Source organism: Bombina bombina, chromosome 8 (genome assembly GCF_027579735.1).
Source record: "Bombina bombina isolate aBomBom1 chromosome 8, aBomBom1.pri, whole genome shotgun sequence".
In the NCBI taxonomy this organism is placed as follows: domain Eukaryota; kingdom Metazoa; phylum Chordata; class Amphibia; order Anura; family Bombinatoridae; genus Bombina; species Bombina bombina.
Window position 1 is genome coordinate 174,626,018 of NC_069506.1, and position 27,486 is coordinate 174,653,503.

General features: G+C 40.3%; 1 protein-coding gene across 4 annotated transcripts in view; it reads right to left on the reverse strand.

The window, feature by feature from the left end:
• Positions 1 to 27,486, reverse strand: part of LOC128638636 (CD82 antigen) — a 256,779-nt gene that overhangs the window by 214,258 nt on the left and 15,035 nt on the right. Inside the window, exon 2 of one of the 4 annotated variants that reach the window (XM_053690713.1) lies at positions 12,262 to 12,373. The exons of the other annotated variants lie outside the window; for them this stretch is intronic. The gene's annotated coding sequence lies outside the window, so the exon portion shown is untranslated. The remainder of the gene's footprint in view (positions 1 to 12,261; positions 12,374 to 27,486) is intronic. 4 annotated transcript variants of the gene reach the window in all.

A 27,486-nucleotide genomic window follows, 5' to 3' on the forward strand; every position in this document is an offset into this window, starting at 1 on the left:
GTGCAATTTTAGATTGTAACTTCAGTGTGGTAGTAGTTGTATGATGGGGCCAGGGGTCCATAAAGATATTTTTTTTTAGCAGCAGTGTATTTATGATTATTTGACAATGCTGTAGAAATTCTATATTTAAAACCATGCAGAAATGTTTCCTCCTCAATACACAAATGGTAGGTGCCCATTTGGCAGATATGCATTTATATATTTATATATATATATATATATATATATATATATATATATATATATATATATATATATATATATATATATATACAGGGAGTGCAGAATTATTAGGCAAGTTGTATTTTTGAGGATTAATTTTATTATTGAACAACAACCATGTTCTCAATGAACCCAAAAAACTAATTAATATCAAAGCTGAATAGTTTTGGAAGTAGTTTTTAGTTTGTTTTTAGTTATAGCTATTTTAGGGGGATATCTGTGTGTGCAGGTGACTATTACTGTGCATAATTATTAGGCAACTTAACAAAAAACAAATATATACCCATTTCAATTATTTATTTTTACCAGTGAAACCAATATAACATCTCAACATTCACAAATATACATTTCTGACATTCAAAAACAAAACAAAAACAAATCAGTGACCAATATAGCCACCTTTCTTTGCAAGGACACTCAAAAGCCTGCCATCCATGGATTCTGTCAGTGTTTTGATCTGTTCACCATCAACATTGCGTGCAGCAGCAACCACAGCCTCCCAGACACTGTTCAGAGAGGTGTACTGTTTTCCCTCCTTGTAAATCTCACATTTGATGATGGACCACAGGTTCTCAATGGGGTTCAGATCAGGTGAACAAGGAGGCCATGTCATTAGATTTTCTTCTTTTATACCCTTTCTTGCCAGCCACGCTGTGGAGTACTTGGACGCGTGTGATGGAGCATTGTCCTGCATGAAAATCATGTTTTTCTTGAAGGATGCAGACTTCTTCCTGTACCACTGCTTGAAGAAGGTGTCTTCCAGAAACTGGCAGTAGGACTGGGAGTTGAGCTTGACTCCATCCTCAACCCGAAAAGGCCCCACAAGCTCATCTTTGATGATACCAGCCCAAACCAGTACTCCACCTCCACCTTGCTGGCGTCTGAGTCGGACTGGAGCTCTCTGCCCTTTACCAATCCAGCCACGGGCCCATCCATCTGGCCCATCAAGACTCACTCTCATTTCATCAGTCCATAAAACCTTAGAAAAATCAGTCTTGAGATATTTCTTGGCCCAGTCTTGACGTTTCAGCTTGTGTGTCTTGTTCAGTGGTGGTCGTCTTTCAGCCTTTCTTACCTTGGCCATGTCTCTGAGTATTGCACACCTTGTGCTTTTGGGCACTCCAGTGATGTTGCAGCTCTGAAATATGGCCAAACTGGTGGCAAGTGGCATCTTGGTAGCTGCACGCTTGACTTTTCTCAGTTCATGGGCAGTTATTTTGCGCCTTGGTTTTTCCACACGCTTCTTGCGACCCTGTTGACTATTTTGAATGAAACGCTTGATTGTTCGATGATCACGCTTCAGAAGCTTTGCAATTTTAAGAGTGCTGCATCCCTCTGCAAGATATCTCACTATTTTTGACTTTTCTGAGCCTGTCAAGTCCTTCTTTTGACCCATTTTGCCAAAGGAAAGGAAGTTGCCTAATAATTATGCACACCTGATATAGGGTGTTGATGTCATTAGACCACACCCCTTCTCATTACAGAGATGCACATCACCTAATATGCTTAATTGGTAGTAGGCTTTCGAGCCTATACAGCATGGAGTAAGACAACATGCATAAAGAGGATGATGTGGTCAAAATACTCATTTGCCTAATAATTCTGCACTCCCTGTAAATATATATATATATATATATATATATATATATATATAAATATATATATATATATATAACACATTACAGTTTACTATCCCTTTATGCAAGGACATTCCAGATGCAAGGAGGCATTGTATCTAAGATTTTTACATCTGCATAAAATGTTATACTCTCAGACTAAGATTACTCAGTGTTTGAAATGAGACAGATTAACTTAAAACTGTTCAGTTTACACTACAGCTTACTTAATTTTGAAATACATACCAACAAGCCTAAATTATGCATTTAACCATATCTAATGGTATGAGTACCACAGCTTATGGTTCCACCAAGACCATATAGAGTACACATTTTCAAAATCCATAAGTACAGATGACAGATTGGAACATGTGTACACTATATTTGAAGTGGTGCTCTTGGTTGGGGAAAAAACAAACAAACATATGTCAACCTTTTAAAAGTACTTTTCTTCATCTAGCCATCTACCCAGATCATTAATGTACAATTTTGAATTCACAGAAGTATTTTTGTTTGCACATTTAAAAATACGATTCTTTAAAAAGTGATCTCTTAATGTCTGCAATTTTTTTATCATGCATGTCACACACTGTTGATTTAGGGGATGCAAGGTGCATAAATGTTGCCTCCTGTGAGTGTTTCTGTGGGTGTCTGTGTTTATGTCTTTGTTCTTTGGTTTGTGTCTCTATGAGTGTGTATGTATTTTTTTCTGTGGGTCTCTCTGTGAGGGTGGGTGTGTATGTCTTTGAGCTTTTTCTATGGGTGTCTCTGCGAGGGTGTGTGTAGGTTTGCCTTTGTGTATTTTCTCCAGATGCCTCTGTTAGGGTGGGTGTGTATGTCTGTGTTTTCTGTGGGTGTCTCTGTGAGGGTGTGTGTATGTCTTTGTGTGTTTTCTTTTGATGTCTCAGTGAGGGTGTGTGTTTTCTGTGGGTGTCTCCGTGAGGGTGTGTGTATGTCTTTGTGTGTTTTCTGTGGATGTCTCAGTGAGGGTGTGTGTATGCATGTCTTTCTGTGTTTTATGTGGTTGTCTCTGTGTGTGTGTGTGTTTGTATGTCTTTGTGTGTTTTCTGAGGCTGTCTCTGTTTCCTTGGGTGTATGTGCAAGTTTGAGTTTGTGTGTGTGTGTGTCCATTGTCTGTTCCTTTTTAGGACCTTACTACTAATTATTCACATCTTTCTACAGACTTTGAGACTAATGAGACCTTTCTGGAAGTAACCAATCCACCATTTAACCTTTAAATTATTGTTTAGGCAGTTCAGGGCCCTTCCTTTCAGCCACTGCATGCTGTTGTCATCATTTAGTTGGCATCTTCCTTTACAAAAAGATAATCAGAACTCCATATTTTGTTTCCTAAATCTCCTTTTTTTACAAAACTGTAGTCTACCTCATTACTTGTCAGGTCAATGTAATCAAGTGCTGAGTGTCTGTGTGGGTGTCTGTGTCTGAGTGTGTTTCTTTGCATGTCTGCTAGAATGTCTATATTATATGTGAATCCTTATGTGTGAGTGTGTGTTTCAGTGTATGTTACTACCTTTACAACATTTCCAAGTTTAAATAGACACTTAAGAATAAAGTGCATATACGTTTTAGTCACTTGGTCAAAAATTGCACATGTCAAGGGGGGGCCTGATCAATGGTCAAGTCAGGGGCCCCAAAATTTCTAGTGGCAGCCCTGCACCTCAGCATTTTGTTACTGGCTTGTTGTTACGCAGCCCCTTTAATATGTAGAATGCATTATTTGTTTTGGAACTGGAGACAGAGCTCTGCTCTAACTCATCTTGTAAGCATTGTTTTGTAGACAAAGGGTGAAGGTTCCCAGGAAATTCCAATGGCAAACACATGTTTCAGACAACTGTTACACTAAGCATTTGCAGCAAGTAATGCTCAAAATATAGAACAAAAGTAGCATCCAGATAGTCATTCAGAAAGAAAGATGAAAGGGCATGACACACATTTTTAATATATGCATTATATAAATATATATATATATATATATATATATATATATATATATATATATATATATATAAAAATATATATATATATATATATAAAAGCACTTTATTAAAATATAATGACCATGGCTACACTGGTCTGTTGCAAGGCCATATTGGTTCCTCCAAATAAAGCAAGGGGTGGGTGGAGCTTGGATAGCGAAAACCAAAATGTAAAAAACAAGATGACACAAGACACAACCACAACTAAGATTTGAATCCACTCTCTCATCATTTTCCCCATCCTCTCTAGCCTCCTTAGATGCTGTCTATTTCCTTTACAATCCATAACAAATGTCTCTACGGATTTTTCTTACACGTCGCTCCTCATTTATGGCACCAATATGCCAAGCCCTTCATCGGCTTCCTCTAAACCCGAGAATAAAAACACAAAATCCTGACTCTGACATTCAAGTCCCTCAACAACATTGCTCCTCCCTATATCTCTGACTTTGTCTCCAGATACTCTCCCTCCTGTCTGCTTGTGACCTCCTTCTCTCCTCCTCTCTTGTTATCTCCTCACATTCCCATCTACAGGACTTTTCCAGATTGCCCCCTATTTTTTTTTATAATCTTTTTATTGAGATTTGAGTCATAAAGAGAACAGATAAATTCAAACATAGTACATTACAATAATAAAATACAAAGATAAAACCAAAAATCGTTGTAATCATGTTGATGTCAAATCAATATGTTCTATAATCTGTTCCAATATCTACAAAGCAAATACAACAATTATTCAATTAGAATAACTTTGTTTTTAGCTCAATATTTTTATATATATTTTACAGGCAAGTAGCCAGAAAAAGAACAGGAAAAAGATAAATAAAAATATTCTTAATGAAAAGTATATAGAGAAATAAATCAGAATGGAAAAGCAAAGAGAACTCTCCCACAGTCTCACCCCACCTCCCTAGAAAAAAATATACTAATCCAAAAACAAGAGTTGTTTTGACCTATTTGGCCTAAACTTTCAGAAGAGGGAAAAGAAGTTGAAAATGCACATTATCCAGATAGCTTTGTACCACCTTATGCCATTTTTTTAAATGGACAGTATACACTAATTTTCATATAACTGCATGTAATAGACACTACAACATAGAAGAATATGCACAGATACTGATCTCAAAATCCAGTATAAAACCTTTTAAAAACTTACTTAGAAGCTCCCAGTTTAGCACTGTTGAAAAGGTTAGGCTGGGAGACCCACTGAAATGGTCTGGAAAGCAAAAAGAGCAGACACTCCCCCCTCCCCTCATATGAAAAGACCCTTTACACAAACAGGAGCAAGCTGGAGTAGGCAGAAAACTTCTACTTCTTAAGCTTTGGGGCTTGGTTAGGAGTCTGAAAATCAGCACAATGTTATTTAAAAATAAGCAAAACTATACATTTATACAAAAAAAAACCTGTATGGGCTATATAAATAGATCTACAAAACAGTTATGCAAAGAAAAATCTAGTGTATAATGTCCCTTTAAGAATTTTTAAAGAGAATTTTGAAATGAGTTAGGCAAATCAAACTGTTCGACAATTGCTTGAGATTGTAATGTTTTCACAAATTCAGAAATAGTTGGTGGCTTGTTATTTTTTCACAAAAAGCATTTGTCTGGCACATAGTATCACTGTATTAAAAAATCTCTGATCAATTTTCCTATCAGCGCTCCCACAAATGAAAAAGATGTGACACCTATGAAGTGTATATTTAGGCTTAAAGTGACAGTATACACCAATTTTTATATAATTGCATGCAATAGACACTACTATAAAGAAAAGGATGCACAGATACTGATCTAAAAATCCAGTAAAAACCATTTAAAAACTTAGAAGCTTCCTGTTTAGCTCTGTTTAAAAGGTTACTGGAACATCCGCTGCAAGTGGGAAATATCAGACCATTCCCCCTCCCTCTTCCTTTGCATATGAAAAGACCCTTTACACAAACAGAAGCAAGCTGGAGTAGGTATATGTCGGTATTCTCCTAAAACTTTGGGGCTTGGTTAGGAGTCTGGAAATCAGAGCAATGTTATTTAAAAATAAGCAAAATTATCCATTTTAAAAAAGAAACAAACAACTTTATGGGCTGTATAAATAGATCATCTTCAAAACATTTATGCAAAGAAAAAACGAGTGTATAATGTCCCTTTAAGTATATTATTCAGCCAGAAACTGAACTCAAACCAAAACTTCTAGATCTTTAGACAGTCCCAGTGCATATGCACCAAACCTGACGCAAAAAACTACACTTAGGACAAGAATTGAATACATGTTATTCCAATTAGACATCTTGGCTGGGGTTAAATAGTATTTGTTAATTAATTTAGCCTGAGATTCACGCCAAGAAGCCAAAAAAAACAGAATTTATGCTTACCTGATAAATTACTTTCTCCAACGGTGTGTCCTGTCCACGGCGTCATCCATAACTTGTGGGAATATTCTCTTCCCCAACAGGAAATGGCAAAGAGCACAGCAAAAGCTGTCCATATAGTCCCTCCTAGGCTCCGCCCACCCCAGTCATTCGACCGACGGACAGGAGAAAAAAAGGAGAAACCATAGGGTGCCGTGGTGACTGTAGTTAAAGAAAGAAATTTATCAAACCTGATTAAAAAACCAGGGCGGGCCGTGGACCGGACACACCGTTGGAGAAAGTAATTTATCAGGTAAGCATAAATTCTGTTTTCTCCAACATTGGTGTGTCCGGTCCACGGCGTCATCCATAACTTGTGGGAACCAATACCAAAGCTTTAGGACACGGATGAAGGGAGGGAGCCAATCAGGTTACCTAAACAGAAGGCACCACGGCTTGCAAAACCTCTCTCCCAAAAATAGCCTCCGAAGAAGCAAAAGTATCAAATTTGTAGAATTTGGCAAAAGTGTGCAGGGAAGACCAAGTCGCTGCCTTACATATCTGATCAACAGAAGCCTCATTCTTGAAGGCCCATGTGGAAGCCACAGCCCTAGTAGAGTGAGCTGTGATTCGTTCGGGAGGCTGCCGTCCGGCAGTCTCGTAAGCCAATCGGATGATGCTTTTCAGTCAAAAGGAAAGAGAGGTAGCAGTAGCTTTTTGACCTCTCCTCTTGCCAGAATAAACGACAAACAGAGAAGACGTTTGTCTGAAATCCTTTGTTGCTTCTAAATAGAACTTTAAAGCACGTACTACATCTAAATTATGTAACAAACGCTCCTTCTTTGAAACTGGATTCGGACACAAAGAAGGCACAACTATTTCCTGGTTAATATTCTTGTTGGAAACAACCTTTGGAAGGAAACCAGGTTTAGTACGCAAAACAACCTTATCTGAATGGAACACCAGATAGGGCGGATTACACTGCAGAGCAGATAACTCAGAAACTCTTCTAGCAGAAGAAATAGCAACCAAAAACAGAACTTTCCAAGATAACATCTTGATATCTATGGAATGTAGAGGTTCAAACGGAACCCCTTGAAGAACTGAAAGAACTAAATTCAGACTCCAGGGAGGAGTCAACGGTCTGTAAACAGGCTTGATCCTGACCAAAGCCTGAACAAAAGCTTGAACATCTGGCACAGCTGCCAGTCGTTTGTGTAACAAAACAGATAAAGCAGAAATCTGTCCTTTTAGAGAACTCGCTGATAATCCCTTATCCAAACCTTCTTGGAGAAAGGAAAGGATCCTAGAAATTTTAATCTTACTCCATGAGAATCCCTTGGATTCACACCAACAGATATATCTTTTCCATATTTTATGGTAAATTTTTCTAGTTACAGGTTTTCTGGCTTGAACCAGAGTATCTATCACAGAATCCGAAAATCCACGCTTAGATAAAATCAAGCGTTCAATTTCCAAGCCGTCAGCTGGAGAGAAACTAGATTTGGATGTTCGAATGGACCCTGTACTAGAAGATCCTTTCTCAAAGGTAGCTTCCATGGTGGAGCCGATGACATATTCACCAGGTCTGCATACCAAGTCCTGCGTGGCCACGCAGGAGCTATCAAAATCACCGAAGCCCTCTCCTGTTTGATCCTGGCTACCAGCCTGGGAATGAGAGGAAACGGTGGAAACGCATAAGCTAGGTTGAAGATCCAAGGCGCTACCAATGCATCCACTAGAGTCGCCTTGGGATCCCTGGATCTGGACCCGTAGCAAGGAACCTTGAAGTTCTGACGAGACGCCATCAGATCCATGTCTGGAATGCCCCATAATTGGGTCAACTGGGAAAATATCTCCGGGTGGAGTTCCCACTCCCCCGGATGGAATGTCTGACGACTCAGATAATCCGCCTCCCAGTTTTCCACTCCTGGGATGTGGATCGCAGATAAGTGGCAGGAGTGATCCTCCGCCCATTTTATGATTTTGGTCACTTCTCTCATCGCCAGGGAACTCCTTGTTCCCCCCTGATGGTTGATGTAAGCAACAGTCGTCATGTTGTCTGATTGGAATCTTATGAATCTGGCCTTTGCTAGTTGAGGCCAAGCCCTGAGAGTATTGAATATCGCTCTCAGTTCCAGAATGTTTATCGTGAGAAGAGACTCTTCCCGAGACCATAGACCTGAGCTTTCAGGGAGTCCCAGACCGCGCCCCAGCCCACTAGACTGGCGTCGGTCGTGACGATGACCCACTCTGGTCTGCGGAAGCTCATTCCCTGGGACAGGTGATCCTGGGTTAGCCACCAACGGAGTGAGCCTCTGGTCTTCTGATCTACTTGAATCACTGGAGACAAGTCTGTATTGTCCCCATTCCACTGTTTCAGCATGCACAGTTGTAATGGTCTTAGATGAATTCGCGCAAAAGGAACTATGTCCATTGCTGCAACCATCAACCCTACTACTTCCATGCACTGAGCTATGGAAGGTCGTGGAACAGAATGAAGAACTTGACAAGCGTTTAGAAGTTTTGACTTTCTGACATCTGTCAGGAAAATCTTCATTTCTAAAGAATCTATTATTGTCTCCAAGAAAGGAACTCTTGTCGACGGAGACAGGGAACTTTTTTCTATGTTCACCTTCCACCCGTGAGATCTGAGAAAGGCCAGAACGATGTCTGTGTGAGCCTTTGCCTTTGAAAGAGACGACGCTTGTATCAGAATGTCGTCCAAGTACGGTGCCACTGCAATGCCCCTTGGTCTTAGAACCGCTATAAGGGACCCGAGTACCTTTGTGAAAATCCTTGGAGCAGTGGCTAGCCCGAATGGGAGAGCCACAAACTGGTAATGTTTGTCCAGAAAGGCGAACCTTAGGAACTGATGATGATCTTTGTGGATAGGAATATGTAGATACGCATCCTTTAGATCCACGGTAGTCATAAATTGACCTTCCTGGATTGTAGGTAAAATCGTTCGAATAGTTTCCATTTTGAACGATGGCACCCTGAGAAATTTGTTTAGAATCTTTAAATCCAGAATTGGTCTGAAGGTTCCCTCTTTTTTGGGAACTACAAACAGATTTGAGTAAAACCCCAGTCCTTGTTCCACAGTTGGAACTGGGTGTATCACTCCCATTTTTAACAGGTCTTCTACACAATGTAAGAATGCCTGTCTCTTTATTTGGTTTGAAGATAAGTGAGATATGTGGAACCTTCCCCTTGGGGGTAGTTCCTTGAATTCCAGAAGATAACCCTGAGAAACTATTTCTAGTGCCCAGGGATCCTGAACATCTCTTGCCCAAGCCTGAGCGAAGAGAGAGAGTCTGCCCCCTACTAGATCCGGTCCCGGATCGGGGGCTACTCCTTCATGCTGTTTTGGTAGCAGCAGCAGGCTTCTTGGCCTGCTTACCCTTGTTCCAGCCTTGCATCGGTTTCCAAGTTGGTTTGGTTTGCGAAGCATTACCCTCTTGTCTAGAGGCTGCAGAGTTGGGGGCCGGTCCGTTCCTGAAATTGCGAAAGGAACGAAAATTAGACTTATTCTTGGCCTTGAAAGGCCTATCTTGTGGGAGGGCATGGCCCTTACCCCCAGTGATTTCTGAGATAATCTCTTTCAATTCTGGCCCAAAAAGGGTTTTACCCTTGAAAGGGATATTAAGCAATTTTGTCTTGGAAGATACATCCGCTGACCAAGACTTTAGCCAGAGCGCTCTGCGCGCCACAATTGCAAACCCTGAATTTTTCGCCGCTAATCTAGCTAACTGCAAAGCGGCATCTAAAATAAAGGAATTAGCTAACTTAAGTGCGTGAATTCTGTCCATAACCTCCTCATACGGAGTCTCTCTACTGAGCGACTTTTCTAGTTCCTCGAACCAGAACCACGCTGCTGTAGTGACAGGAATAATGCACGAAATAGGTTGCAGGAGGTAACCTTGCTGTACAAAAATCTTTTTAAGCAAACCCTCCAATTTTTTATCCATAGGATCTTTGAAAGCACAATTATCCTCGATAGGAATAGTAGTGCGCTTGGCTAGTGTAGAAACTGCCCCCTCGACCTTAGGGACTGTCTGCCATAAGTCCTTTCTGGGGTCGACCATAGGAAATAATTTCTTAAATATAGGAGGGGGGACAAAAGGTATGCCGGGCTTCTCCCACTCCTTATTCACTATGTCCGCCACTTGCTTGGGTATAGGAAAAGCGTCGGGGTGCACCGGAACCTCTAGGAACTTGTCCATTTTGCACAATTTTTCTGGAATGACCAGGTTGTCACAATCATCCAGAGTAGATAGCACCTCCTTAAGCAGTGCGCGGAGATGCTCTAATTTAAATTTAAATGTCACAACATCAGGTTCTGCCTGAATCAGAAATTTCCCCATCTGACAAAACCTCCCTCATGGCCACTTCAGATTGGTGTGAGGGTATGACAGAGCAATTATCATCAGCGCCCTCCTGCTCTACATTGTTTAAAACAGAGCAATCGCGCTTTCTCTGAAATGCAGGCATTTTGGATAGAATATTTGCTATGGAGTTATCCATTACTGCGGTCAATTGTTGCATAGTAACAAGCATTGGCGCGCTAGAAGTACTAGGGGTCTCCTGCGTGGGCAAAACTGGTGTAGACACAGAAGGAGATGATGTAGAACTATGTCTACTCCCTTCATCTGATGAATCATCTTGGGCAACTTTACTATCTGTGGCAGTACTGTCCTTACTTTGTTTGGACGCTATGGCACAATTATCACACATATTTGAAGGGGGAGACACATTGGCTTCCATACATACAGAACATAGTCTATCTGAAGGCACAGACATGTTAAACAGGCTTAAACTTGTCAATAAAGTACAAAAACCGTTTTAAAACAAAACCGTTACTGTCTCTTTAAATTTTAAACAGGGAACATTTTTTTACTGAATATGTGAAAAACTATGAAGGAATTGTTCAATTTTAACCAAATTTTCACCACAGTGTCTTAAAGCATTCAAAGCATTGCACCCCAAATTTCAGACCTTTAACCCTTAAAATGAGGAAACCGGAGCCGTTTACAGTTTAAACCCCTCTACAGTCCCAGCTCCAGCCTTTGCTGCGACTTTACCAAACCCTGGGGGGCATACGATACCAAATGAAGCCTTCTAGGAACTTTTTCAACTACTTCCAGACCCACACACATGCAGCTGCATGTACTGCTCTCAAAAGTAACTGCGCAGTAATGGCGTGAAAATGAGGCTCTGCCTACTACAGAGAAGGCCCTTCCTGACTGGGAAGGTGTCTAAACTAGTGCCTGCCGTAAAAAAACGTTCCCCAAAGTTATAAAGTGTGAATTTCAACATCAAACTGTATAAAATGCCCAAATAAAGCAATCGATCTAGCCCATAAAAGTGTCTACCAGTTTTATAGCCCATATTAAGCCCTTTATTCTGTTTGAGACTAAGAAAATGGCTTACCGGTCCCCATGAGGGGAAAATGACAGCCTTCCAGCATTACACAGTCTTGTTAGAAATATGGCTAGTCATACCTTAAGCAGAAAAGTCTGCCAACTGTTCCCCCCAACTGAAGTTATCTCATCTCAACAGTCCTGTGTGGGAACAGAAAACGATTTTAGTTACTGCTGCTAAAATCATACTCCTCTCACAAACAGAACTCTTCATCCTTTTCTGTTTCAGAGTAAATAGTACATACCAGCACTATTTTAAAATAACAAACTCTTGATAGTAGAATAAAAAACTACAACTAAACACCACATACTCTTCACCATCTCCGTGGAGATGCTGCTTGTTCAGCGGCAAAGAGAATGACTGGGGTGGGCGGAGCCTAGGAGGGACTATATGGACAGCTTTTGCTGTGCTCTTTGCCATTTCCTGTTGGGGAAGAGAATATTCCCACAAGTTATGGATGACGCCGTGGACCGGACACACCAATGTTGGAGAAAAGCTCTACATCCTCTATGAAGGCTTTGTTCAATCATTGTTACATCCAATTCAGGGAAAACTCTCATTCAACTATAAAATTTTTGTTGCAAAAAGATAATTCTTTTTTTCTCTAAAAGGATTTTACACCAGTATAAAGTGGAGTGCTTCCCTCTTTTGTAAAGGGAAATACCTTGAGCTATGTCTTTATGGTGCCAATATGTGCCATTTAGATGTTTTAACGATTGAAGCCAGTGATGGACCAGAGGAAACCCATAATAATCGGTTTTCTTTCAATTGAATTCCTGTTGAAGGTAAGAAAATGTTCTTATTACAGCTTCATCATCAAAACATTTTTTATTAAAAACTTTAGGCCTTTTCTAGACCAGTCAGCAAAAAAATTTTATTCAAACCTTCAGGGAAATGAGGGTTACCAATAAGGGGCATAACATTAGAAACAGAGAAATTACAGCCTAGTCTTGAAGAAAGCCAAGCTAATATTTATGATATATATATATATATATATATATATATATATATATATATATATATATATATATATATATATATATTTCATTAAAATTATGGGGGGAGATAAAAAACTGAAATTAAAATCCTCCATGTCTCAAAATTAAATCAATGTAAATATTTGCATAGGAAATTAGCACATCTAGGCAAGTATCTCCGCTTGCTTTTCCACAGAAATTCATAATATACAATGTTACCAATGCACAAGATAATTGTGGCTAAGATATGCAAATTAGATATGCAAATTCTCAGTTTTTTTGCTTCAAAAATACTGTTTTGACACAGCGATCCTTTTAACAGGATTATGACAGCAAACCAGAAATCACTCACTAGACAAGCCTGTTTCGTTCTTTTTGGAACTCATCAGTAGGTCATAATCCTGTTAAAAGGATCGCTGTGTCAAAACAGTATTTTTGAAGCAAAAAAACTGAGAATTTGCATATCTAATTTGCATATCTTACCCACAATTCTCTTGTGCATTGGTAACATTGTATATTAAGAATTTCTGGGGAAAAGCAAGCGGGGATACTTGCCTAGATGTGCTAATTTCCTATGCAAATATTTACATTGATTTAATTTTGAGACATGGAGGATTTTAATTTCAGTTTTTTATCTCCCCCCATAATTTTAATGAATTTTGGTTTAACCATGAAAATAGCTTTACCAATGCAGCAACCAGAAATCTATCTCCTACTGATGAGTTCCAAAAAGAATGAAACAGGCTTGTCTAGTGAGTGATTTCTGGTTTGCCGTCATAATCCTGTTAAAAGGATCGCTGTGTCAAAACAGTATTTTTGAAGCAAAAAAACTGAGAATTTGCATATCTAATTTGCATATCTTACCCACAATTATCTTGTGCATTGGTAACGTATATTAAGAATTTCTGGGGAAAAGCAAGCGGGGATACTTGCCTAGATGTGCTAATTTCCTATGCAAATATTTACATCGATATATATATATATATATATATATATATATATATATATATATATATATATATATATATATATATATATATATATATATATATATGATTATATATACCTCCCAAATTCTTAATTGCGTCTGGAATTTTTACCTTATCAGAGTGTTGTAAGGCAGATAACGAAATTAAGTTGGCTTCTGTGATCCAATCAAATGCATATCTAGCTATTGCTATAATATTATAGTTTAATAGATCATGAAAAAGCTAGACCCCCTTGTATTTTAGAATTATTGTCATCTTTTCTCATGAGTTGCAAACTTTTTTTTTATTCCAAAGAAATTGATTAAACACAGATTTTAGTTGATTGAGGTTTTTTTTGTTTTTGTTTTTTTACAAATATCGGTATGTTTTGCATAAAATAGTAAAATCATCATTTTGATTAGGTTCAGTTTAGCCATAAGAGATAGACCAAGCAATGCCCAATAATTCAAATCTATACTGATATTTTGTGGGAGAAAATTATCTCTATGCTAAAGAGAAGGGTTAATGTTAATTTTAATTCCTAGATATGTAACAGAATCTTTTGCTTCTCTAAACGGAATATTAGAAAGAGAGGATTTCTTTTTCCAAATCCAAAGAATTTCTGATTTATTTGTATTAACCTAAAAGCCTGAAAAGGATCCAAAACTCTCTAAAATACGTAAAACTAAGGAAAGCTTTAGTTAGAATCAGATATAAAAAGAAGATCGTCTACATAAACCGATAGTTTAAAATGGTTTCATCCAAGCACAATACCCTCCAAGGCCTTCCTCAAACAAATTGTTAATGGCTCAATTGCTAAAAAAATGAATGGTGATAGCGGGCAACCCTAAAGGGTGCCTCTTGAGAGCATTATACTCAGAGTTAAAGTACCACTGACTGTTATTGATGAGACAGCACCTTCAAGAAAGCCGGAAAAAAAATCTCTGAATCCGACTTTGTCTAAAGATGTAAAGATATGATCCCATAGGATTGAGTCAAATGCTTTTTCAGAGTAAAAAGAAAGAATAGCCAAATCTTTCTGGCATTGCCCCCTATCTTGTGGAACTCTCTGCCACAAGACTCTCCTTAGTTTTCATAGTTTCACGCATTCCTTAAAAACTCTACTGTTCAGGGATGCATACAACATATGCTACCCTTTCTTCTGCTTTTAAAGAAATAAAATGTTAGCTTATTCAAAGACTTCTGTGTGGCCCTGTTCTAATATAACAAGGTTGCATTGCCTATGCTGATCTACTAAGTTGAACATGCTTTTACTACAGACAGACCAGTTTGTTGTAGAAATCCAATATCTTTTGATATCTTATTAAACTCAACAAACTCTTTCAGTTCTGAGATCAGAAACAACCACTGCCAAGAAATTCTACGTGCTGGAAACAAGTGATTGGCCTACAAGTGACCTTGTACAAATGGTAGAAAAAAAAAATCTTTAATGTTACACCCACATATCTTCTACATCATCACCAACTACAGACCAGTGTGAATTTATTGATGAGATGGTAACTCATACTACAACATTTACGGAGGATTTTCATGCTTATGGCCCGATGATCTAAAGGTTGGCGAGATTACTTAGGAATGCTCGCCAGTACTTTCTATTTACCTGGTGGAATGATCTAAAACACTGAAAGTAGGGTGTCTTGCTAAGGGGGTATACTGCATTTTCATATGGGGAGGAGATGTATACACTACAAAAGTGCACAATGAAAATCATAGTTTTCAAAATCATACAAATCAAATAAACCATTCACACAAAAATACAGAGGAAAAAATTGTATTGTTAAGGTTAATCAAAAATCGTAACAAAATTGTTCACCAAAAATCGTATTTTATCAAAAACTTAAAGGGGTAGATTACCAGTGGAGCGCTAAATATCGCTTTCATGAAAGCGATATTTGTGCTCCTCTGTGTAATACCATTGCACGCTAATGTGCGCTAGTATTACAAGTTGTCAGCAATGCGAACGCAAGTCTCCAATGGCTTATTAAGATTGTATCTTACCAAAGTTACATACCCTGTATACTTCAGGTTGCACTAACCGCTGTTGTGGAGTTGGCAGAGGGTCTGGAGCTAAACGCTGCGGTGTGTACTCAACAGCAAAATACTCTTAATATTGAAAAAAAATATTATTGCTCTTTATGGTTCATTGCAAGTGCAAGAAAAAATACTTAAATTATGCTTACCTGATAATTTTTTTTTCTTCAGATGGAAAGAGTCCACAGCTGCATTCATTACTTTTGGGAATTCAACACCTGGCCACCAGGAGGAAAAGGTGCCATAAGAAAAATAACAGACGCCCAGAAAAAACACGAGCGGGGAGGTGTGGACTCTTTCCATCTGAAGAAAATTATCAGGTAAGCATAATTTAAGTTTTTCTTCATAAATGGAAAGAGTCCACAGCTGCATTCATTACTTTTGGGAAAACAATACCCAAGCTATAGAGGACACTGAATGCTCAAACGGGAGGGTACAAAAGGCGGCCCATTCTGAGGGCACCAGACCTGAAAAAACCCTTACCAAACAAAAAACCTGCTTCGTCTGAAGCCGAGAAATTGGAAAAAGAAAAGGCCCCCAGGACACTTACCCGCAGATAGTCCACAAGCCTTGCTAGAGACCGCAGAGAGAAACACAACTGAGCCAGCACGCCTCCAGGAGACAACATAGCCCAGTAAGCGGTCCCCAACAACACACCCCATACCAGAGAAGGGGGTCAACTAACAGAAACTCCCAAAAAAGACATGGAGGAACAAGCAAGCATTTCCGGAAGACCCTAAAAAGGGTATAACAGTTTCCAAGAAAAGGAAAACACCAAAAACCAAGCCAAGCTCACAGAGACCGAAAACAAGGGGAGGCAACGCCCAGACCCCAGAATGTACAGAAACCCCAAGGTTAAAACCGGGAATCTAACACAGAGAAAAACTTCTCCTAAAGATAGTGCAACCGCACCCTAAAAGACAACTGAAGACAGAGTCCTCAAGACGCAAGGAAACTCAAAATATTGAAGTCTTCAGAAACTCATATACGTGCAGCAAACCCAGAAGGCAAACCCCTGGGTCAACACCACACGCTACAGTCATACCAGGATGACCCTAAATTAAAATACTTGCAGGCAAGTCAGAGCAGCAGAAGATAGGTCAACCAACAGACTGCAAAACATCCACTAATCAGTGGACCCAGCAAGGCTTAACCAAAAAGCCTCCAGTCCTACTCACATATCTTAAACATGGAGAAAGCACAGAACCTCAAAAAGGCTCACCGTACCACAAAGGACCCAAAGGCGAACAATAGAGGCTTAGCAAAAGTTCGCCAACACACAGACAAGGTGCAAACAGCGGCAACTGATTTCAAACCGCAACCCAAGTAACCCACAGGCCACTACAGCTGGCTGTCAAATCTGAAAGACAGGGGAACAGAAAACCCCCCAAACACCAGTCCTCAGAAAGAGGACCGAAAAAGGATGGACTCAGCCACCCCAACGGAGCTCAGGAGCCAATCCAAGAGTTCCAACAATAGGAACTTCAAAGAGAACCCATAGGAGAGGAACAGAGAAAATGCAATAGAGCCCTCAGAAGACCCAGCACGACACTCCATGACAGTCTCAAACATGGAGACATCATCTCCCCAGATGAAACAGAACCCCGGAGAGCGGATTGCTCTCCTCTAAAGGATAAAAAACACCTGTTCCAAAAACCTGCACACAGGACAACCAACCTCCAGAGAGAGGAAACCCCACCCCCATAAGGAGGACAAACTACCCCCCGAAGGAGAGAGTACTGAAAAGAACACCGCACAAGCTCATAATATATGAAGCCATAGGCTGAGAAAACCAATCCAATGAAATCATCCAGACGTCATAGATGAACACTGAGGAACTCCCCAAAAAGGGCAGCACACCTCAGACAAAAGGCAGAGAAATCCTGGCCAAGCTGCTAACTGCTCAACTGTCTAGACCGAAGGTCATAGCCTATGTTCCCTGGAAAAACTGGATTGCACCGAACCAGCTACAGAATTGTAAGTCTTCGGAACATCCAGAAGATCCACAACAAAAAACTATAGGCCTGCGCCCCAGATCGTTCCAGGGTACATCACAGGGAACATAAACGGACTAACTCGGAGAACGGGAACAAGACTCACTCGGAAATCCCAACGCAAAAATTAAGAGAAAAGCCCTTACAGGAGTCCAACACTCCAAAAAGAGCGAAAGTATGACAGCATCGCACGAAGAGCCTAGAGCCCAAAAAGGCGTTAAAACAACACCCAGGGAAAACATTGAGGGCAAAGTCACGCGAATAGTGAGTAAAACAAAAGGTTAGTCTCCATAATCTCCTCAGGAGTACCAGAGGACCGTACCCAAGGAAAAAGAATGCAGAGCATACTAAACTCCGGTGGAAAAACCCATAAGCGAAGCTTGGAAAAGGAGACAACACGGCCTATCGTCCCTGATAGGGAACGACTAAATTCCTGAGTAGGAAAAAGCCACAAGGCCCTCCCATAAGGCAGTCAAGACAAAGTCCCGAAGTCTCATCCAAAGAAGAGAACCTCAAAAGGAAAAAATCCAAAAAGGACAATTCCAAGAGCCGCAGAAGGCAAGACCGCCAGAACCAGCGCAAGGAGGTCCTAAATCCTCCCAACCTCCAACCCATGCGGGGAAGGAAACACTCCACATCGCGACATAAAGTCGGAATAAATAAGAGAGTCGCAGCAGAACTCCACCGAGTCCCAGCCGACCAGCTTGAGAGGCCAATGAGGACTGAACCAATCCCCCATGCCTCATGGATCCTCAGGTCCACACAGATGCGTAGCTGAAACTTGTAAAAGAAAACAAGAACACCACAATATGTGAGGCACTCGGCAACCAACCGGACCAGTCAAGCAGAACAGGTGCCACGTGTCTGAATTAGGCCTCGAGACATAAGGATTTGAACCCAATTAGGACCAGCATGAAACCAAGCGCCATCACTGTCAAGGCCGCATAGAATCCCCCCTAGAGAGGGAGAAACAGCAGACACACATAGGACTAAACATGTCCATAACAAACTTCCTTAGAAGTAACAGGAACGATCAAACATCGGGAGTATCGATTCCAGACAAACTTCCCGAAGGAATTATAACCAACATGAGCTTTAAATCCAAATAAAATAAAAGATAAGGCAACCCGCAGGTTTATCGCCTAAGAAGAACAGACGCACCCGCAGTAACGGCCCAACAGGGACCCTGTTCTACCAACCTCCAACTGGAAAGAGTACTCGATAACAGACTATAAGAAGATTACTTCATCCCCTTATGTCTAATTCTGCGAGCTATTCGAAGAAGCAGACTGAGAAGTCTCAGATCCATTAAGGACGGGATCAAGGCCAAAGCGTGCCTCAAAAGAACACGAATGCTCGTCGAAAAGAACAGCATACCCCCGCCGGAGCGAAAGACGACTCCGGCCCCGAAGGGTGACCCCCCCTGAAGCCTCAGGGACAGTCGTTCCTCCAGAGGGCTGAACAGGCCACCCCATGCCTCAAGAACCATGGATAACGGAACATGAACAGTATCTCAACCCAACTTCTGGAAGTTGCATATGCGCTAGTGCCAAAATTATGGACATGCGACATGTGCCGAAACCACTGGCGGGAAGAAGCTACCTTCCGGAGAAGGATAAGCAAAGTCTAGGTTACTTGCATGCGTAGTAAGCGATGGTATAAGGGAACTCGCCACTCGGAGGACAGAGGCCCCAGAGGCAGATGGCTCAGCGGCCCCTTGATTCCCTGATCCCGAGGAATTGAGCACTCTAATACGGCATTCAGAACATAACTGATAGGCTAGTATCATCCGGGGCAATACAAATTCTCTGCAAGGAGTAGACTCTGAAACATAAGACATCCGTCTCCACAATATCAGACTCCTCCATAGCTAGGATATTGATACAAAAAATGGACCAAAAACTTAAACGGCACCTGACACCCACAATGGCTGGGGCACTTACCACTTCCTAAGAGCCCGACACTAGCAGATCAAAATTCCTCCATCGCCACATGGTCAGAAATGTAGAGTCAAAAACGGGACCATGCCCGGTCACAAGGTGAACCGTACAGTCCAGAAAAAGCGCGCCCGACTGTATAGTCCGCGTCACTTCCAAAGGCCGTTATGTTCCACAAAGCCATGAGCCTAAGTAACACTACACATAAGCAGGTTGAATCACATAACAAACATGATTTAAACCCCCCCTGTTCAATAACCCCCCTCAGGAGATATTAACTCTTGATTCCAAGATACAAAAGGAGCCTCACTGAGACCCTGATTTATAGTTAGTCCCGCAAGGTGGTAGCCTCTTCGGAAAACATTTGTACTACAATACAATTATGAGAAAAGTAAAATGAAACGATACGAGACTTTAACTGTGACAGATAGTAGCATTGCCTCTGCCATGGACTTGAGAGAAAAAAAGCAGGCAGCGAAACTCGACAACGCCGATTGCTTCTGGAGCTGTTAAAATGAGTCGGGATGGTTTGGCAGAAAGACTCTCCCTGCATCTCCGGACTCTAACTTTCATCCATGCTTTCACTGAAAGGCTGACAGGATTACTTAAAACTCCAGTCCAATGCCGAAGAGTACTACCCTCCATAAGAGACTAATCGCAAACTTCTGACACTTCCCTGCCAACCTCCTGGGACGAAAGGCAAAGAATGACTGGGGTATGAGGGAAGTGGGAGGAGTATTTAAAGGGACAGTCAAGTCCAAAAAAAACTTTCATGTTTCAAATAGGGCATGTCATTTTAAACAACTTTTATCACCAATTTTGCTTTGTTCTCTTGGTATTCTTAGTTGAAAGCTAAACCTAGGAGGTTCATATGCTAATTTCTTAGACCTTGAAGGCCGCCTCTAATCTAAATGCATTTTGATAGTTTTTTCACCACTAGAGGGCATTAGTTCACGTGTTTCATATAGATAACATTGAGCTCATGCACGTGAATTTACCATGGAGACAGCTCTGATTGGCTAAAATGCAAGTCTGTCAAAAGAACTGAAATAAGGGGGCAATCTGCTGAGGCTTAGATACAAGGTAATTACAGAGGTAAAACGTGTATAATTATAACTGTGTTGGTTATGCAAAACTAGGGAATTGGTCATTAAGGGATAATCTATCTTTTAAAACAACAAAAATTCTGGTGTTGACTGTCCCTTTAAGTGTTTGGCTGGGGTGTCTTTGCCTCCTCCTGGTGGCCAGGATCTGAATTCCCAAAAGTAATGAATGCAGCTGTGGACTCTTTCCATTTATGAAGAAAATCTTTTCTTGGTCCTAACAATTTATTTTACATAATTATTAATGCATTAAAAGCTAATGTGCACTGAATTTAGTCTGTGTACCTAAATGTACCATGACTGATGTATTGCTTATGATATAAATTGTAGTGTTTTCAATCAAGCATAGCATTTGTACAATTTGTAAAATAAACTATTAAAACAGCATGTGCTTTTCATTACTTTTAAACGGACAGTAAACATTTATAAAACTACAGTGTACTAAAATCATTGCATTACATTACACCTACAGCTTATCAGTAGGTGATCAATAAGTTTGGGTCAGGGTACTTGGATGGGTGAAACACCCAGTTGCTTCTTTTGGTACACATTCAACACCTGCCCTATAGACATGCTCACAAGGTTCTGCAATTTCTAATAATCCCATGAGACAGATTGTGTAGTACTAGTGGAGATTACTGTGCAAGATCTGCTATGAGTCTATGACAAGATCATTACAGGATTACTGGGTGTAGCACCCAACCTCACTTTCCTAAACAAAATATGCTCATGGTGGGGAGTTAGCAGCCAGCAGATTGAAGGACACCAAAAGGATGCCAGAGTACCTTTATGAAGTACATTTGTGGGCCATGAAACCCCCCAAAAAATGTATGATTCAGACAGAGCATACAATTTAAAAAAATAAAAAATCCAGTTTACTTCTATCATCAAATGTTCTTCTTTCTCATAGTAGTCTTTGTTGTTGAGACACCTAGGTAAGCAGCGTGCACTTTTCTGGAACAGTGCAGGACAGGAAACACTTCTGTCCCCTAGTGTTCTTGCAAATGTATACAATAGTTATATACCAATTACTGCCATATACTGCTCCAACCACATGCAAGCTCCTACACCTTCTGTAACATATCTCAGCCTAATGTCACTATCCCTTTAAGACTTCCTTCCCTGGCTGCTGCTTTTGGGCAGTATTTACATTTAGCTTGCTTGCCTGCCTGATTAATCATTCATGCACCTGATTACCTCAGCCTCTTTTTAAGTCTTCTCAGGCCTAATGTGCTTTGCATTAACTTTGAAGTTGTGATCCTGAACAACAGAGGTCTGTGACTGTTTTCCTGCATGAATTTACCAACTTATTGAAGCTACAGCCTTTTCTATTACCTATGCCTAAAATCATCAAATCGCAAGTATCCAAATAATTCAATTTCTGTTTCCTGGACACTGCTACTTAACAAACTCTGAACTTTATTATCAATCAAGCATACTTTTTGTTATCATCACTCTCTAATTATAACAGCATCTTACTCAGAACTTTATAACTATTCTCTGCAACAAGTTGTCATAGCTGAAATATCCTTCTACAAATATGTTAACATATTCAGAACTTTGCATCTATGTGTTCAGTTAAAAGCTTTCATGTGATTCTCCAATATATGCACAAACAGTAATTGATGCCTTTAAACTTGTAACTTGACTATCACCTGTGTTGCTCTGTTTAATTCTGACATACAGCTCTATATAATATTATGTACTGTAAACCTGCAACAAATCTTAGTTTGCATCCAAGTGTCAATCTTTTACCAGTTTACTCTGAAGCCTGAACATTCCACATTGCTATATTTTTCTCTCATTGAATCCTGCAGCTACTCCTATTAACTAACTATAAGTCACAGTGAAGTCAGAATATATTGTATACAAATGTTGCACTCTCCATTTATTCTACAATAACTTCTAGCAACTATGAATCACAGAATATCATCTATCCACGTCCAGGATACTCTTTCCCGGGTCAGGGGTCGGTGTCTCCAAATCCCTACCACTGCCCCGAGGGTCTGTGTCCTGAGCGCATGTACACCGGATCATGACACCTTCCTACCTGCTTTTCAACAAAGGATACTACAAGATACACTATAAGTTTATTCTTCGTTCATACACTTCCGCCCTTCACTTAGCCAAGCAAACTTACTTCTCTTCTCTCATATCTACTCTTTCCTCAAACCCTAAACGACTATTTTCCACCTTTAACTCTCTCCTCTACCCACCTGCTCCACCACCCCCACCTGTCTTTAGTTCTCAAGACCTGGCAGACTACTTTTTAAACAAAACACGTACTATCCGAAGCAACATCCCAACACCAACCTGCAATATTCCAACAACATGCCCAATTACTCCCTCTGTATCTTCCATCCAGCCACTGAGAATGAAGTTTCTTCCTTACTATCTTCCTCACGCCTCACTACCTGCCCACTCGACCCTATCCCTTCCCATCTAATACCCTCCCTATCTTCCACCCTCACTCCTGCTCTTACCCACATCTTCAACCTATCTCTCTCTACCGGCTCATTCCCATCTTCTTTCAAACACGCAAAAGTCACTCCCATACTCAAAAAACCCTCCCTCGACCCTAATTCTCCTGAAAGCTACCGCCCCAAATCACTGCTTCCACTAACATCAAAACTCCTTGAAAAAATAGTTTACAATCACCTAACCCACTTCCTGTCCGCCAACTCCTTGCTTGACCCACTGCAATCCGGATTCCGCCCAAAACACTCAACTGAGACTGCCCTTACCAAGGTCACAAAGGATCTTCTCTCTGCTAAAAATATTGGCCACTACTCTATACTCATCTTACTTGACCTCTCAGCTGCCTTCGACACAGTTGACCACCCCCTCCTCCTACAGACCCTTAGCTCTTTTGGCCTCTGTGACACTGCTCTTTCCTGGATTCACTCCTATCTTTCTCACAGGTCTTTTTCTGTGTCATTTGCCGGCGACTCCTCCTCTCCTATGCCTCTGTCTGTTGGAGTACCTCAAGGATCTGTTCTGGGTCCTCTACTCTTCTCCATCTATACTTCTTCGCTGGGTAAACTTATCAACAGTTATGGCTTCAAATATCCCCTCTATGCTGATGACACCCAGATCTACCTCTCCACCCCTGCTCTCTCTCCCTCTGTCCTCTCTCATGTCAGCAACTGCTTATCTGGTATTTCTTCCTGGATGGCCTCTCACCACCTAAAGATTAACATGTCCAAGACTGAGCTCCTTCTTATCCCCCCCCCCCCCTCAAGCTCTATGCCGACTTGTGACTTCTCTATCCCTGTTTACGGCATCACCATTTCCCCATCGCCCCAAGTCCGCTGCCTCGGAGTCACACTTGACTCAAACCTATCCTTCGTCCCCCATATCCAATCGCTTTCTACATCCTGCCGCAATCATCTACGCATCATTTCCAAAATTCGCCCTTTTCTGAGCGCTGACACCACAAAGCAAATAATCCACTCCCTTGTTATGTCCCAACTTGACTACTGCAATAACCTACTCGCTGGCCTTCCTCTTTCCCGCCTCTCCCCCCTTCAATCCATCCTAAATGCCTCTGCCAGGCTGATCCACCTTTCCCGTCGATCTGTATCTGCTGCACCTCTCTGAGTCCCTTCATTGGCTCCCCATTCACAACAGAATCGAATTCAAAATTCTCACCCTTACATACAAAACTCTCACCAACGCCGCTCCCCTCTACCTATCCTCTCTAATACACAAGTATACTCCAGCCCGTCCACTAAGATCCAACAATGACCTGCTCCTTGCATCTGCAACTATCACCTCCTTTCATGCTAGACTGCAGGACTTCTGTTGTGCAGCACCTACCCTCTGGAACACTCTCCCTCGTGCTGTCAGGCTTTGCCCTAATCTTTCTTCCTTTAAATGTTCCCTGAAGACTTTTCTGTTCAGGGAAGCCTACCACCCAACTCAATAATAAATTAATTTCACTTACCTAACATTTTCCTCATCTAACTCTGTATTAACATCTTTCTCAATCTTGCAGTCCTCATCCTCCTACCCTTCTAGATTGTAAATTCCCATGGGAATAGGGCCCTCAATCCCTCCTGTATGTGTTTGTAAATTTTGTCCTGTATCTTACAAGTCTTGTATTGTTTTATTTAAATGAATTGTATCCATGGACAGCACTGCGGAATATGTTGGCTCTTAATAAATAAAGTATAATAATAATAAAATAATAATAATAATTTGATGATAGAAGTAAATTGTAAAGTTTTTGTAAAATTTTACACTCTATCTGAAACAAGAAAGTACATTTTTTTGTTTTATGTTCCTTTAAAATGTTTTTATCAATGCCTTCCTACCGGTAACGTCAACATGCAGCTTATTGTGCAAGTTTGCGGTTCCTACTACATGAATCACTGACATATTTTGAACCTTTTTTTCGGGGAAGTTGACTAGTATTTCCTTTGTGACAACATAGCTTCTATATCAGTTAACTAATTCCCTCCATACACATAAAGATTCACTATTAAAATTAAAAAGCATTCCACTCTATTGCAGTCAGTTCTGATCTGTAAAGTAATTGTAAACAGAACTAAAATTGTCTATATACACATATATACGCTGCACTGTAATTCCCCCATCTTCACTTTTTGCCTCCGCCTGGTGGGAATTGCAGTGCAGTGTATATATATATATATATATATATATGTGTGATTAACAGCGCCTACACTGGGCGTCTTATTGTGTGAGTAAATAACTCCTTCACCAGCAGTTACAGTCAATCAGTGCTCCTCAAGATTTGCTAACTGCAGCTGCGCATTCTGGTTTATTGTCTTGTTATCTTACATTCAAGATAACAAGAAAATGCAATAGCACTTAGTCTGAACTTCAAATGAGTAGTAGATTTTTTTTCTGACAATTTTAAAAGTTATGTCTTTTTCCACTCCCCCTGTACCATGCGACAGCCATCGGCCAATCACAAATGCATACACGTACCATGTGACAGCCATCAGCCATTCACAAATGCATACACACTTATTCTTGCACATGCTCAGTAGGAGATGGTGACTCAAAAATTTTAAATATAAAAAGACTGTGCACATTTAGTTAATGGAAGTAAATTGGAAAGTTGTTTAAAATGGCATGCTCTATCTGAATAATGAAAGTTTAATTTTGATTGAGTGACCCTTTAAGATGGTCAAAAGAACACAGACACTGAACAGAGAAAGATTGGAAAATAGTGTTATGGACAGAAGAATCTAAGTTTGAGGTGTTTGAGACTCAGACCAAATGAATAGATGCTTGAGTAGTGTTTGACACAATCTGTCAAGCATGGTGGAAGCAATGTGATGGTCTGGGGATGCTTTGGTGGTGGTAAAGTGGAAGATTTATACAGGGCAAAAAGGACCTTAAAGAAGGAAGGCTATCACTCCATCTTTCAACACCATGTCATACACTGTGGATGGTGCTTCATTGAAACCAATTTCCTCCTGCAACAGGACAATGACCCAAAGCACAGCTCCAAACTATTCAAGAACTATTTAGGGAAAAATCAGTTAGCTGGTATTCTATCTTTAGGGAATGGCCAGCACAGTCACCAGATCTCAACCCTATTGAGCAGTTGTGGGAGTAGATTGACCGTATGGTACGTGAGAAGTGCCCATCAAGCCGATCCAACTTGTGGGAGGTGCTTTATTGTAGATCTTTTACACTTCAGAGAGTAAAAGCTGATATATACAGGAGTTTGAAAAATATCATTATAATTTACTAGTGAGGTGTTAAAAGTTACTAGCCTAGAGGGAAAATGACTTTTTAATCTCTTACTCGTCCAGGACTAGGGGAAATTTAAAGCCATGTATGTATGTATGCAAGCAGCAATAGAGGTGGCCAAGCGCATCACCTTTCTAATGGCATACAAGCAGCTAAGTCACAATATAAAGCTATAAAGCAAGTTTTTACAGTTCTAACATAAGCAGTTGTACAAAAAAACATATTTTCGAAATGTTTATGTTTTTTAAGATGGCTGCCACGCCATATGACTAATACTTTCAACACAAACAGATGTAACTCTAGGTCACAATATATGGTTATACAGCAAATTTCACAGCTTTAACATAAGCGGTTGCAAAGAAAACACATTTTTGAAATGTTTGCGTTTTTCAAGATGGCTGCCACACCATATGACAAATACTTTCAACATGAATAGATGTAACTCTAGGTCACACATATATTCCTGTTCAGAGTACCTCCTATTGACATAAATCCCTTAGCCTTTATATACAGTTGATATCACTAAGAGTGACATAATAGTTTAACACTTGTATAATGGAGGATATTACTGAGAATGACACTGGTTTCCTCTTCCGCTTTTTTAATTTGTTTATCTACAGCTTTTAATAATTGTCTGTAAGGCTTTGTGCACATATTTCTTTATAACGGTATTCTCCGCTATTCTATAGAATGGAATTAAGTGTCTACATTTTCTTTCATACATGATGTCTGTGTATTAGACAAGATGTTATGCTTGCCTGTGTTAAATTATTACTATTATCTTCTAATAATACTGTGCATATATACATATATTTTCTGACATGCATATATTAACTTATTAGGACCCCTATGCGTTAATCCTGTTTTTGAGTATCAAATAGCGCTATATCTTATATATTTGGATCCATATATTTGTATCTGTGTATCAGGTGTAGCAAATGTTTAGCACCAGGTGCTAATTTTAATCTGACCAAAAAATTCACCTAGAGCGTCCTCCCCCAACTAGCTGTGAGTACAGGGCAATCCCGAAACGCGTCCTTTGTTGGGATGTGTGTCGCACTTATCAGTACAGCCCACGTTGGTTTTTCATTTAAATCTAATAAAGCTGTTTTTGAATCGCTCTAGTTTCTT